The following is a 15,297-nucleotide window of genomic DNA, read 5'->3' on the forward strand; positions in this document are numbered from 1 at the left end:
CTGATATTGACTATCTGAAATAGAGGTGTTGCAGATGGCAGCATGCAGGCAAAATACAGTTGCCTTTGCACTGAAAAGGTATAAAATCTAAATAGCACCCTCTCAATAATAATGAAAACATGGTTATGCTCTTCCAGCCTATTTTGCACAAAAAATGTTCAACCTCAAATAGTTCTTGTGGAGCTTTTTCATTTCAAGATTATGTGCTACTGGAATGGACAGGTATGTGATATAATACAATCAAAGCAGCTGCAGAACTCTGCACACTTTGGTGATATCCTAGTAAGGAATACATGCTGCTTGTTGAAATACATACTGGCATGACACCCCAGCATGTGCTAAGCATAGATAGCAGGCTGTTGCTTTCTCACACAGTTATTTCTCTTAATGTTTTTGCCTAGGCTTTTCTTTACTCATTAAAATGACCAAAAGAATCAGCTGACAGAGGAGAAACTCAGCTAAAATCAGCCTAGCTTTAGAGAAAGGAAACTCAGTTCTGTGAGAGATTGGACATTGCAAGACTGGGCAAATGTAGTAGTAAATTTCACAAAAGGAGTGACTTTTCTTTTTAAACACTGAGATAGCTTAGACAGCAACTGCTGCTATAGCATTACATTGGCTTAAGATAAGTGGCCTCACATATTACATACCCCTAAAAAGTAAAAAATAAAAGCTCTTGTGCTGTTTTACTTCAGAAAGGTCTTTATAAATGTAAAATTCAAAAGATAATAAGAAAGTGTTGATTGCAGCCATTCTGAATCTGATTTAGCTGTGAAGGACATCTCAGGCCTTATTTTCATATGAATATTCTTACTCCATCACTGGCAGTTAAAGAAACAAGGAATAATAAGAAAATATCTTCTATTCCTTGTCTTACCTTTTGACACACCTCAGGTAGTCTCTTAGTACATTTCCCATGCAGCTGCTATCAGGATTGCAAGTTAAAGCCTCTCAAACTCTCAGTTAGCTTTCCACTGATCACAGCGAAGTTTAGATAAAAGAACTGACAAAGAATTTGCTTTGCAGACTATTTTTTATGTCTTGTGAGCATTCTAAACTTTAAGGTTCAGCTTAGTTTGCCATAAAATCAAAAACCATAACAAAAAACTGTTGAGTATCACAGAAATCTTTTGCAATTTAACTTCCATGAGATTTTGTGCTCTTCATTTCCTTTTGACCTCCAAAATGAAAAAGCTAAAAATTTTGTTTAAATTAATTTTTCCTGGGGGTTTCCCATTGGGGTTTTTTTCTGATGTCTTTCCATTTTGTAGGAAATATCAAAACAAATCTAAACAGAAAATAATCATGTGAAACAGAACATTCCTTTTTTCTTTCTCTAAAATCAGTCTATTTATTTTCTTGATTTGAAAATGAAACACCAAAACTTCTTCAGTTCCTTTGATATTTTTCTTCCTGTTAGATAGTAAACTGAGATTTCAATGAGTCATACAGCTCAAGGGCTTTTGCAAATCTTTTATGCTCATTAGGAGACATTAGTTCCCTCCTGTATGTTAATCCTTCTTCTGTCACTCTGTGAAAGAAAATTTCTCATCTTCAATCTTGACAGTGTGCTAATCTGTCTATCATCAGCCCTACATACCATATGCTGTACACTTGCAAATGCATTTCTGAGCTAGCTACAGCTGTACTTAAGACATATGCATTCAGTCAACAGAGAAAAGACTTTCTACTCAAAATATAGTCTCTTTTTCTTCAGTTGTAGACTATTTTGACCTATTTTACTTTACTTTGAAGCTTTTTTTCATTATCAACTGTGGAGTAAGTATAAAAGGTATTTGCATGTACTTCACACTAGATAAATACTTAAAAGTATAAATGTGTTTTCGTGCTCAGCTACCTCGACGACTGGCTGTTTTAAAAATGTTTAGTGAACCAGCAGATTTTGTTGGCAAAGTTCCAGCAGTATCTTTATGCAGCTGGCTTTAAATTAATCAAAAATACCCACTTGATACCAGGCTATGGTGCAGCCAACCCAGTGCATCTCCTCAAGTGTTCTAAAGAAACAAAAATCTGAGTAACAGTTAGTCAAGAGATTAGACACTAGTAGAACAAAGGAGTTTGCAAACAATATGACATGCAGATCACGGAAGAAGCAGGTAACAGAATTCTGGGAAAAAAAAGACAGAAAGCTGGATAATCAGATTTCTTTGCTTTAGAGTCAAGACAGTGCAAGAGTACCAGAAAAGAACTCTTGCTAGAAGAGAGGATAGGACATCTTATTTCAGCTTTTCAAAAACCAAAAGAAGAGTGGATTGACCTGTTAGGTCTGAATTTTCAGTTAATTAGTTTTGGCAAGTGGAGTGTGAAGCAGGAAAATGTTCATTGTTTTTACAAGCATTTTCGTCAGTCTCTTGACATCATGCCTTCAACATTTTGATATTTTCCAAATTCTCTAAAAACTGCAATTATCACTCTTCATTTCCATACTAGAAATTTATTCAACATATAAAAATAGAAAATAATTTGTAGAAGCAGCCTACCTCCCCTGAAATCCATTCAGCCATGTGTCCTTGTCTAATGGGCACTCTGGTGTGGTCTATTACATTGGCTTCAGAGTTGCCATGGGTCTGTGTTAGAACCAGAATTTTACAAACTGCATTTCTATTCCTACCCTCCTAAAAAAAAAAAAAAAAAAAAAAATCAGGAAAAAAAATGAGGGGAAAAGTTCTCTCAGTGGCTATTCTACTTGTAGAGGGGAAATATCTAGTTCAACCCTCCTGCACTAAGCAATAATATCTTCAATGAGATCAGGTTGCTCAGAACCCCTTGAAAGTTTCCAGGGATGGGGCATCCAGCATCTCCTTGGGTAACCCATTTCAGTATTTTACCACCATCGCTGTAAAAAGTTTCTTCTTTGTATCTGACCTCAACTGACTCTTCTTCAATTTAAAACCTTTACCCTTTGTCCTAATGCAACAGCCACTGATGAAAAGTTTGTCTCTTTCTTTCCTATAAGCCCCCTTTAAGTACTGAAAGGCTGCAATAAGGTCTCCCCAGAACAACTTCTTCTCCATGCTGAGCAACCCAACACTCTTACCCTTTCCTCACACGAGAGGTGCTCCAGCCCCCCTGATTTTCTTCATGATCCTTATGAAGTACCTTCACTCAGCTGACACTGATTACAATATTTTTTCCTCTGTCCTCTTCTTTTACAATTTATCAGAAGATAGATAGTTTTCTGAGGAATTCACAGATTTTTGTGAACTCACTGCCAAGTCAAACATTCAAAGGCTATATGGAAGGCTATATTATTCCCTCTGCTTCAACAAAACAGATTTTTGTGAGATTGGGTATGGGAAAAAGCTTTTCTTTTTCTAATCTGCCTAGCTATGGAATATTCTTTAAAATAACCAAGTGTCAATATGAGAAGCAAGGACTGAGCTTTGTGGTTAATTTTAATTTTAAAAGAGACAGTAATCTCCAGGATATAATCAGTGATTTTTGTCCATATGAAAAGGTTTGAGCTACTGCCCTCCTCCTTCCTCTGCGTCTCCACACTGTATCTATGCCATTTCTCTTTTCAGAAATGGCACTCTGAAGTGATCTTTCCAAGGACATTAGGTCAAGTTCATTGATGGTGTAATATCGTCCTCAGTGGCAGTTCTTCAGCTGATATATGGGCTGGACTGAGTGCTTGGTGTTTAATTAGCATCGTTGTGGCACAGTATGAAAAGTGACTTAGTGTCTGAGATGACTGCTGTAATGTCACCCTTCTTCACTAATGACTCAGTAATGTCTTATCTCTGCTTAGTCTCATAAAGGAGGAAAGCTTGATCTCACCTGAAGGCAGAACTGAGATTCCTGTTGGAGACCTGCTCGGGTTACAGTAATGTAAGTGAGTTCTTCCCAACACTATTTCAGGAGAATAGACTGAGAGAAGGTCTGGTGTTTGTTATTTTTTCAAACCAGAGCTGGAAGAACACAACTGGACGAGCCTGGCAAGCACCAGGAAATCTGAAGCTGTCCTTTATCTACTGCATTTTATAAACCTTTGAATGGGAAATAGCATAACCTTACAGAAACACCAATCCACCACTGTTCTCTTTGAACTTCAGCTGGGCCAGTATTACAACAGTGTTACATTAGGTTTTGGTGTTGCCTGCAGGGTGAATAAGTGTTTTTCCTTAAGTGCTTTGTGCTTTCTCCAGTAAGAAAAAGTAACACTCTGAAAATAATTGTAGCTCTTATGGCAAAATAAGAAGGCAAGAATGAATGAAAGTAAAGGGAACTGTAATTTTCAGTGTCCTCATCTTCTTTAAGAAGCAAAACTGTCTTCATAAAGTGCCTTCCTGGCTTACTGCAGATAGCTCTCATCTGCTTTTACAGCTGGGCATCTTAAAGCTTCTTCATAGTGCATATTATTTCACATACTTTGCTAGCAAAGCAAGAAATTTTTTTAAAGTTTGAGTACTAGAGATCAATGTATATTGTAATTAATTTATATATTTAGTCTGAAAATGAGTGACATTCAGAGATCTAATGCATACAATTCTTTGTTTTGTGTGGTAACACATCCCTTCTGTCTTCCGTTTTGCTCTGCTTTTTCCTTGAAAGTGATTGCTGGCATCTCATAGCTCAGGACAGAATTTTTTGCTATTCTTACTGTCTCACATAAACACTTTTTCTTTGCAGAGCTTTGTATTCTGTAGAGTTTTCCAAAGGGATTTCCTGCCTTGCAGAATATCTTTATGCCTTTATCTCTTTTCCTTGCTGTCTTCATTTATCATGGCTTTAGAGTTATTAGAAACCTGTAATTCCTTCTCATATTTTCTTGAAAATAATACCTAATAACATAGTATAAATTTTTGTCTGTAGTACAAAAACATCACTAATTCGTAAAAGAGTTATTAACAGCATCATGAAAAACCACTTGAAAGAATGAACTTTCTGCATTGTTTCAGAAGGATTTATTACTAATTCTCTAGTATGTGGAATTGGGTATTATATTATTTAAGTAGAAAGAATTATTGTAATAATAAGATTAAAGAACTGGTTACCTCAAAGTCTGTAGTATGAAATTTCTAATGCAAAGTATGAGTTACTCTCTCTTAGGTCCCAAAGCAATGTTCAAACTGATATACATAATTCCAATATTTACGTTTAACTCAAATATTATTTGAATTGAGCATTAATCAATAAAACATCCCCAGAGTCAGGGACACAGCAACAGAGGATATCAGTGTTATCCATTCAACTTCCTTTCCTCAACACTGTGAGAACGGGAATGTGAGACGCTGATAAGTCTATTGTGACTTTAAAGGTCCTCAGTGGATGCTACTGGCTGTAAGACAGCAAGTGCTGTAGAAGCTCTGTAGGTACAGGACTAGAACAATTCTTCTTCAAGATAACACAGAGGTCTGCACATCTTCCTTATAGTCTTTCATACAGTCAGTCCCTTAGTTAATTCTTCTTGTCTGTTCCAACTTTCTTTCCCAATGACTCAAGTGGCAAGCCAATTGGAGATTCACTGGCTGTGGTTCAACACAAGTAACACAGGCATGAGTTCTAAAGGTACTTTACTGTAATCAGCAAATGCATGAGCACATACAAAGTCAATGTTTCATACCTCAGTAATTATATATACACTGTATGTATACATATATATATATCACAGATTTCATTAAACACCAAAGCAATTTCTCCCTTTTACTTCTTGAGTACAAGCTAGAATCTGAACAGGTGAATTGTGTTATGTTTGCTACACAGAAAATATATACATAATTTATATTCCATTTTGTTATACCAGTAAGGTCTTCTGTTGGGAGCTGCTTAAATATAAATAAAGATACATTGTGACATGCCTCCTCCTCCTCCCTCTTACAATAAAAGAAGTAATCAAACCTGGGGCAGTTTAGCAGCAATTAGAGCTTACCTTCCTGACATAAATCTCAATGCACATGAAAATTAGGTGTGGCCCTTAGGTTATGAGTTTAACATTAAGGCCATTATTGTGCTTAAGGGTGGCCTATGTACAATACTCATTATTTGTCTTTTCTAACCTACATCAAGTTTATGTAACTTACTTTTCCTCTGCTTCATGGTTCTGTGGATTTACATGTCTAATCTGTTTTCTTGCCTACAGCTAATCTTTTTGTTGCTCTGGACCAATTTTTCAGGAAATTTTCAGATTTCTGTGCATTCATTTGGCCAGAGATATGAAAATCCTTAACAGGTTTGCTGATGGCTGAAATCTGAATGGTAAGTATAGCAGATGATCTAATGGACTGACAGTGCAATGTACTACTTTACCACATACCAGCACATTCATACTGGTAAATATAAATATATCTATATATATTTACTAAAATACTGTCTATTCTTTTACTGTATATAACTGGCAAATGAGCTACTTGCATCTCTTCATTATAGTACTCTCCATGCTAACCTTAAAAGTTTTGTCTGACCTACCCAAACAGATTGTAAGGACTCTGAGGATCAGTTTTACCTCCCTGTCATAGAGGATTCGGAGTATTTCCCCAGTACACATATATATCTTACCAATGACTTCAGAATTACCTCAGAAGATATTTACACCCAAGGTCACCAAATTTTATTTATGCCTTCACTTGTGTCTAGGGATGTTACTGCAGTTCTTAAAAAAACAATTTAAATTTATTCTCAGTATTCAGCTGGGACATGAGCAGTAGCAACTGATGCAACCATCTGTCTCTCTCAGGGTCACTTTTTTTTGGGGCATCTTTTTGTGGGTACTGAAAGACTCTGAAGAGTGCCATATAAGACTTCAAAGTTTAAAGCTGTCATTGATTTTATATCACACACAAATGATAACTAGCATTATCAAGCCACTGAACCAAGCACTTACATACTTATTTAAGTGTACTTCAGACTTCCAACTCATCGTGTCATATTTAAGATATCCAATATCTTTGCTAGCAGACAGTAGCTGATCTGATAGGAAAATCCTGGCATCTGCTGCTCCCTGAAATGGAGCTTTGGAACTGTGGTGCTGTATTATATTAGTGGGTTTTCCCCTGTAGCATTTTGTATACTTCTATATAATTTTGGGCTGTGGTTTATCTTCTCTTTACTCTTTGTGTTTACATCTCGACAGCCTTATTACTTACCATATATTGAATGGTGCAAATCAAATATACTTTATCACAATTTCTCTAATCACACAACAGTTGCTTCAGCAACCTTAGCCATGGTTACACAGTTTTGCTGTACAGAACCTGACTTCAGATCAGACAGATGAGCCACAAAGTAGGTAACACAGTTTCACTAACCCTGACTATTAGAAACTCCTGTGACTCCCTTTTCTAGGGATATCCATCTCTGAGCAGCACTTATACTCTGCAGTCTTTCCTTAGAGTGGTTGCACAGCAGATCAATTTATTTTCACCTAAATTTGGGGAAGATACTTTCTTTTTGAACTCGATAGCATAATGCATGACTGAATCCTTTAAAACAACTCAAAATAATTTTTAGATAGTAAAAGTGTTTAAGTCTTTAAGTTTTAATTTGAGAATAATTATCCCCCTTGATCTACGTTCTTTTCACCTATACAATTTTTAATAGCACTGGACCCTTTAAAAAGAAATATGCCTTTTGGGATTAAAGTTGTTGTTCTGCAAAGGGCAAACACAATTCATGGAACCACTGATATTGATGAAGTTACCAACAATAAGTTTTTGAAATACAGCTGGGCTTTTGGTGACTTTGAGAAATAAGGAGAATGATAGAAAGATCCAGAAAATTTGATTGCTTCAAAACAAAAATTTACCTGAAACAGTTTCAGTGTTGAAGAATGGTGTATTTTGCCACCTGAGTTTTTCTCACAGAACTAAATTTTCATTTTCCAGATAATTTTAACCTGTAATACTTTACTAGAATAAAAAAAAAACAAACAAACAAAAAAACCCCAAAAAAACAGAAACAAAACAAAGCAAAAAATTTGTTTAATATTGCAAAGTTTAACAAGTAAAAAATAGAAACACACAAAACCACTGCTCCCTGCATGTTCCTCCCACCCCACAAAAAAAAAGCCTCCAAACAAACAGACAAACCCCCACCAGAGCACTAAACCCAAGGGGGAAAAAAAAAAAGAAAAAGAAGCCAAAACAATGCTCCACAAATCCCTGAGCAATTTTAGCCCGAGCAAACTTACCCACCAGTGTTTTTTTATGGCACATGACACCATATGGTATGGAATGGAATATGCTTTTGGTTTGCTGAAGTCATCAGTCCTGGCTATGTTGTCTTCCAGCTTCTTGTGCTTGAAGAAGATGCTACTCCCTGGCAGGCCAGAGTTCCCCTCACCTACCACTACTAATGTAGTAAAGACTCTGTGATGCACAATGCCACATCTCTCTTATACTCTCTTTTAGGAGAGCACCTACCTGCTGGTGTGTTCTTGAAGGAAGAGAGTTTGTGAAAGAAAGAAGGTCCTGAGAGGGGTCTAAAAGCCACCAGTCTATCCTATTCCTGATATACCATGGCCAACATGGCTGCAAGATTATAGCAATGTCTTGTTTGGTTTATTAGTCATTTTGAGTGTCTATATAAAAAGAAAAGCATTATCTCTATTCTAATAAAATGTGTGAGGTTTGTTTTGATTTTGGTTTTGGTTTTGCTTGGTCTTTATTTCAATTTTAAGAACATTTTAGTCTTTCGGAAACTTGCACCAAGGGTCAGAGGCATGGCCATGTCAAAGTGCTTACTCCATTATGGTCCAAGCACAGTGTGCAACCTCAGTATTGCATCAGTTTCTATTATGGAGTAATATGAAAAGTTGCTGTGTCTTCTCCTGAATACCACTCTTGTTTTTCTGCAGTGCCACCCTCTAGTGATAAACTTCACTATCTCTTTTAGGAGAGCATTTAGAGTTGCTGCTCCATTTTTTTTCCACCTTATATTATTAATGTTGAAAGTGATTAAAGTAATTCTGTAGGGAAGGCAGGCAGGCAGGCAGGCAGGCAGGCAGGCAGGCAGGCAGGCAGGCAGGAAGGCAGGGAGGAAGGCAGGAAGGCAGGCAGGAAGGCAGGCAGGCAGGCAGGCAGGCAGGCAGGAAGGAAGGAAGGAAGGAAGGAAGGAAGGAAGGAAGGAAGGAAGGAAGGAAGGAAGGAAGGAAGGAAGGAAGGAAGGAAGGAAGGAAGGAAGGAAGGAAGGAAGGAAGGAAGGAAGGAAGGAAGGAAGGAAGGAAGGAAGGAAGGAAGGAAGGAAGGAAGGAAGGAAGGAAGGAAGGAAGGAAGTGGCAGGAAGGCAGGAAGGCAGGAAGGCAGGAAGGCAGGAAGGCAGGAAGGAAGGAAGGAAGGAAGGAAGGAAGGAAGGAAGGAAGGAAGGAAGGAAGGAAGGAAGGAAGGAAGGAAGGAAGGAAGGAAGGAAGGAAGGAAGGAAGGAAGGAAGGAAGGAAGGAAGGAAGGAAGGAAACTGACTGACTGACTCACTCTTGAATATGCAGCCTGGACAGCATGCAGGAATAGTGAAATGAGAAGTACTATCTATGTGACATAAAATGTTACTTGGCAATTCTTTGTCTGCTAAGCTTGTGTTTTCAAAAGCAAGCCTGAAATATTTTAGTGGTTTTATAAATGCTTTGTATTGCCTGTTATTTCTTTGTCTGTATTGTTTGCACTCATTAGCCCATGTAATTACACACTAGTTTTTTTACACACATTTTTTTACAGGGGTGAGAGGCAGCTGTGGAAATCCTTTGGGGATTTTTACTTCATTGAGAATTTGAAAGTGTCACTTGGGGCCCTAGCTGTAAATTTTCCAGCAGCTCTGATTTTTATTCTCATTGATCAGATTTGAGGTAGACTGATTTTTTTTAATTTATGAGCTGACAATACTTTATCACAACAAAAAGAAGATAAGATCTTTTCCATGTGAAAGGGGCAACTGAATTTTTTGCAGGTTCTAAAAGCAGAAATAGGCTAAACACTTGTATCCATTTTGTGGATGCATTGATTTCTTTCATGATGTGCAGCACTTTCAGGGTGGACATCTGGGTGTTACCTTTCCTGTTCATATAGAAAAATTTATCTTAAGTCCTAAGTCTTCCTTTTTATGTTAGCCTTTTAGTTATGTTGATCTTGAGTCAACAAAGACCTTAAGCTGACAGTGGCTTGTGAAGAACTAGCAGAGCTTTCAGAAAGGGACTTGAGTATTTGCATAAATGTCCTTCTAAACTGAGAGATTAATGCTCCTAAAATTAAATGACCTGATAAGCAGAGTGGAAGGAAAACCAGGTGGAAAGAAATGCTAGCTGTTAGACAGCACAAGCTGGAAGGCTGTTCCTTCATAACTATCTCATGCTCTATAACTTACAGCTTTTGTGAGTCTGTTCTTAATTTGCATTTCTGAAAAAAATGCTCGACTGTAAAGCCAGCACATAGTTCCTCCCTAGGGCTAGACATGAGCATGTTGCATTAATTCCAGTTTTCTTTCTTCCAACATAGACAACAACAACAAAAAAATGTACAATTTACAGGTTTCCAAGTAATTGTGTCTTTTGAAAGCATATGGAAAAATCATAAACCGTAGTTAAGGTCATGGTGCTAAAAGCACAGGTTGGGTGATTACAAGCATCACCAGGACACAAATAGCATTTCATGGGAGATGAGTGAGACAGCAAACTGGTGTTCTGCTTTACCCTCTGTGGAAGAGGCCTAATGAGAAATTGCTTGAGTGACGCACTGGTGTTTCTCCTCTCTGTTCAGCAGTATTGACTGGCGGCATGATGAATCAAATAGCATGGAGAAATTCTCAGCACCAGATGGCAAGCTCAACTCCTGCAAATGGTATTTTAAAACAAAGCTGAAAAGAGCTTCTAATCTGTTCCTGGTGCTAGTCTGAAAACTCAAATAGTTTGAAAGTGATTGTGATGGTATTTGAACTGTGCCAATGAGGAGCAAGAGCTGACACCACCATCCTGGAGGAGTCTTTGCAATAATATCTGATCTGAGATAGTTTAAGTAGTTGGAAGTTTAAGGGAGCTAGATTTGAATGTTGTATACAGGAAAACACAGGGGTGATATGGAGAACTATTTCAAAAAAGTTTATTATTTAACACACACTCAAAATTAAGTTGGTTGCACTACTGCAACTCAGGGCATTGGCCTAGATAATGAACTAGCTATTCATCTCATCCTGTTTTCCTAAGTACGACATCATTTGCAGCTACACCTAACACATACTTTAACTTGGTGTCTCTTGCTTCATCACAGTGTCTTCTGCTGTATTTTCTGCCAATGTGATATTGTCACATCTCTACCAGCTGAACTTCCTATTATGAGAAATAATATTTTAACTTCTACTACTTTTTTTTTTCCTTTTTTCCTACTGATTTGCTCCAATAGGCTGTGACTCCTATGATATTGATAACTGCTATTAACATATTTTCCAAAATTTAAACAGAAAGATCATGGAATTATAAAATTATTTATGTTGGAGAAGACCTTTAAGGTCATTAAGTCCAGCAATTAACACAGGACTGCCAAGTCCACCACTAAAACACAGCTACACGTCTTCTAAATACTTGCAGGACTGGTAGCTCCACTTCTTCCTTGTGCACCCTGTTCCAATATTTGATAATCCTTTCAGTGAGGAAGTATCTAATCAAAAACTACCCTGCTGCAGCTTGAGGCCATTTCCTCTTGTCCTGTCACTTGTTGCCTGAGAAATGAGACCACTCCCCACCTGGCCACAGCATCCTTTCAGGTATTTGTAGAGAGTAATAAGGTTTCCCCTGAGCCTCATTTCCTCCAGGCTGAACAACCTCAGCCCCCTCAGCCACTTCTCATCAGATTTGTGCTCCAGATCCTTCACCATCTCTGTTGCCCTTCTATTGACATGCTTCAGCACCTCAATTTCTTTTTTGTATTGAGGGGCCCAAAACTGAACACAGGATTTAGGATTTTCCCTCACCAGTGCTGAGTAGAGGGGGATGATCCCTTCTCTGGTCCTGCTGGCCATGCTATTTCTTGTACAAGGCAGGATGGTTTTGGAATTTGCCCACAACAACTCTAATTCTAGCTGACATTTTGCAATACAACTAATTATTATTAATAAAATATTAATTAAGCTCAAAATATTTATAAACAACCTCAGTGATATTAAATGTTTAGGTGCATTGAGTTTTATACTGAAGGCAATATATTAAGGTGAAGATAAATCTGTTCCTTATTGTGATGATCTAAAAATTAAAAGGTTCTACATTCCACTTTCCTATGTGAATTACAGCAAACTAACAGTAATTCACCTTGCAATATGTCAGCAAAGCAATCAGTTTTCCCACTTTGAGGCATATGCTCACACATACCTATCTGAAACAGCAAAGAGAAATCTGTTTCTATCATCACACCCAGTGAAATTGCTTTTAATAATTAGAACTTGTCACCTTTCTCCAAAGTATGCTGCATGATATGAATTCAGCTTACACATGACATAAGGGAATCATAAGAATGAAAACTTCTTTCTTTTATTATGGATTTTATTTCTATTTAAAAGCTTTAATTTAGACCCCTCATTTTTTCTTTCTCACCTTTGTTCAAGTTAAACTTCAGAACTGCCTTTGATAGTTCATACAGTTAGACAAGGAGTGCCTGATTGTAATGTAGGTCAAAGATTATTTTTTTTTTTCTTCTTCTTCTTCTCCTTCTTCTTCTTCTTCTTCTTCTTCTTCTTCTTCTTCTTCTTCTTCTTCTTCTTCTTCTTCTTCTTCTTTTGTCTTTTGACTTTAATCACTTTTCCAAAATTAATTACCAAAGATGGTTATTAGCTAGTTTACGTAAAAAAAACATAAACAAACAAAAAAAGCACGAAATCTCTGCAGGAAATGATAACCTTATATTTAAACAGCAGGGTTGCTGATAAAGGAACTCCAAGTCAGTTGCCACCTCTACTACAGTATTATGCTAATATAAAGGAGTAAACAAAATAAAAAACGCTGTATAGACAAACTTAGTGCAACTAATGCTAATTCTGGAAGGACTGGTTTGCTTACAACCGTAAACCATTTCTTCTGTCCTTTTATCTTGCATAGAGGTTTGCAAACTTAATGTAATGAATTATACCCTCAGCAGCAGTGAATACTACAGGCTGTGAAGATAGCTCCTGACTTCAGAAGGGCTCAGCTATCCATCATTGTTAATGCTTATTGATGCATAGCACACATTTCTGCTCCCCAGCCTCTGACTCTGATCTCATGCTCTCACCCACTCCTGTTTCATTCCCTAAACATTTCCTAAAGAGTAAATATGTGTACTTCCAGTACTTGCCCACTCACTTTTGATCTGGTTGGTCCCTAGGAAGTTTTAATAGATCTGTTTGTAGAAGATCTGTGTCTCTAGATGGTACTGGCAGGATCAAAAAACAAGTTATCTTTTTTACTGCTGGTTGCAAGGCATTTGGGATTTTTACATAAATTCTGCTTCAGCCATACATTTATTCAGGAAAGGAACTTCTACTAAGTATTCAGCTTCAAGTAAAAAATTAAAGAGTGAACTATGCTGCCTCAAATTGCCACTATACTATAAAGCTGTGTTCACAGAAGCATACTTTGAATCCACAATGTTTTATACAATTTATAGTAGTAATAAACCTGCTACATTTGCAAAATTTAGCACAGATTTTAAATGTAAAGTTATCCTCTTGAAAAAACTAAATTTTCAAAAGGCAAAAGGCAGCACTTGGTTCTTTTGAGCTGCCATAAGATAGCTGGTTATCCAGAGCTTTCAAGAAATTTCAGTGATAGTAGAAAAATAAGAACTGAAGTAGCTCTTCAAGACATCAAATTCATTATAGATGATCCAAACTGTCCCATAAATATGTTGGCAAACTAGCCTGTATTGGTTAAGTTCCTACTCTCCATTTCTCTCCCTGTCCTCAGTTCATTGTTTTTAGATGTACCATGCCCCCAGAAATCAACAAAACATTGTCCTGATTTTGATTCACAATCCCTCTGAATCAATAGACATAAGGAATATAAAGAAATTTGTTACCAATTTTTTTTTTTTTAACTACTACTGTCATAAGTATTTAATGAACTTTTTGGATATTGTAACATTTTTCAATTCAGAATAAAGGCAGATTTGGTTCCTGTTGCAGCCAATATGGTAAGAATAATTTTATTTTATTTTTTTAATTTAAATCCTTATATGAAGAGTTTGGGCTGAAAAAAATTCAGACCAATATTTTATTAATCTTCTATTTTATAATAGAGTATTACTACCTTAGACAGACACAGTAGATAATGCTGCAATATTCAAGAAAGTACTCAATAATTAAGATCGGGAAATCTTACTATACTACTATAGTAAGTAGTATATAGTAAGCTACTACTATATAGAAAACACAGAAAATATGGAAGATTTGAAAATAAAATCCAATGCTTTCTCAGTAAGAGGACTGTCTTGTGTTTTTTTTCTATACAATGTGACCAAAATATATTCAACAAGCCAAACCTCTTGGCATATAAAACCAGATCTGTTGACAAAATATAAATTGGTTGACTATTTTCCACTAGAAAATGGTAACCAGATGTCTCCGATTAGTTAAAAAGGAAAGAGTAGGTTGACACACTGCTTATTCTGCATGTTAAAAAAAGAGGTGAATCAAGTTTCTGTTCATTGCATATGAAAATTCAAGTAAGATGTTTGTTGTTGCTTTTTAAAATCTATTTATTTATTGTAGAAGAAGCTGTGTTTTCTCTTCGAAATATAGTGTGGGAGGAAGACCATGACAGGTTTCCTGCTAAGTCTACGTGGGAAAGGTTTAGTGCAGGCTTCCCCTGGATTTGAATTTGACAAAACAGATCTGGCATTTATGCAGCGAATGAGTGGTGACTGAGATCCAGAAGAAGGAAGAAGAAACTGCAGGAGAGAACCATTAAGGCTTCCTTGAGGTAGTACTGCTTAAGTAAGTATAAAAGACAGTGGCTTTTGTTTTGTAGTCTCTGTTCTAACATTGAATTGGTTTTGACTAGTGTTCTGCTAGGCTATGAACTTTTTTTCTATTTGAGTGGTTTCTAGGCTAACAAAAAGAAGCTGTCTTTCTCAGCATGAAGCCTGTTTGAAGTTGAGGAAAAAAGCATAAGTCATTGTTGGTAAACCTCTCACTGCTGTTGTGCTACTAAGAGAATGCAAGCAAGTTTCATGGATTTGTGCTTTTAGTTTTATACTTGCATGAAGAGCTAAAATTGCCCATGTTTGTGACTACAAGACAGTTGTGCAAATGCTTAATCTTACCAGTTGATTGCTTGTAGGCAGTACTTCTGTCCAGTGCATGCTATATCTAATTTTTTTTTTCTTTTAA

The sequence above is a fragment of the Cyanistes caeruleus genome, chromosome 1 (genome assembly GCF_971803275.1).
Source record: "Cyanistes caeruleus chromosome 1, bCyaCae1.hap1.1, whole genome shotgun sequence".
NCBI classification, from domain to species: Eukaryota; Metazoa; Chordata; class Aves; order Passeriformes; family Paridae; genus Cyanistes; species Cyanistes caeruleus.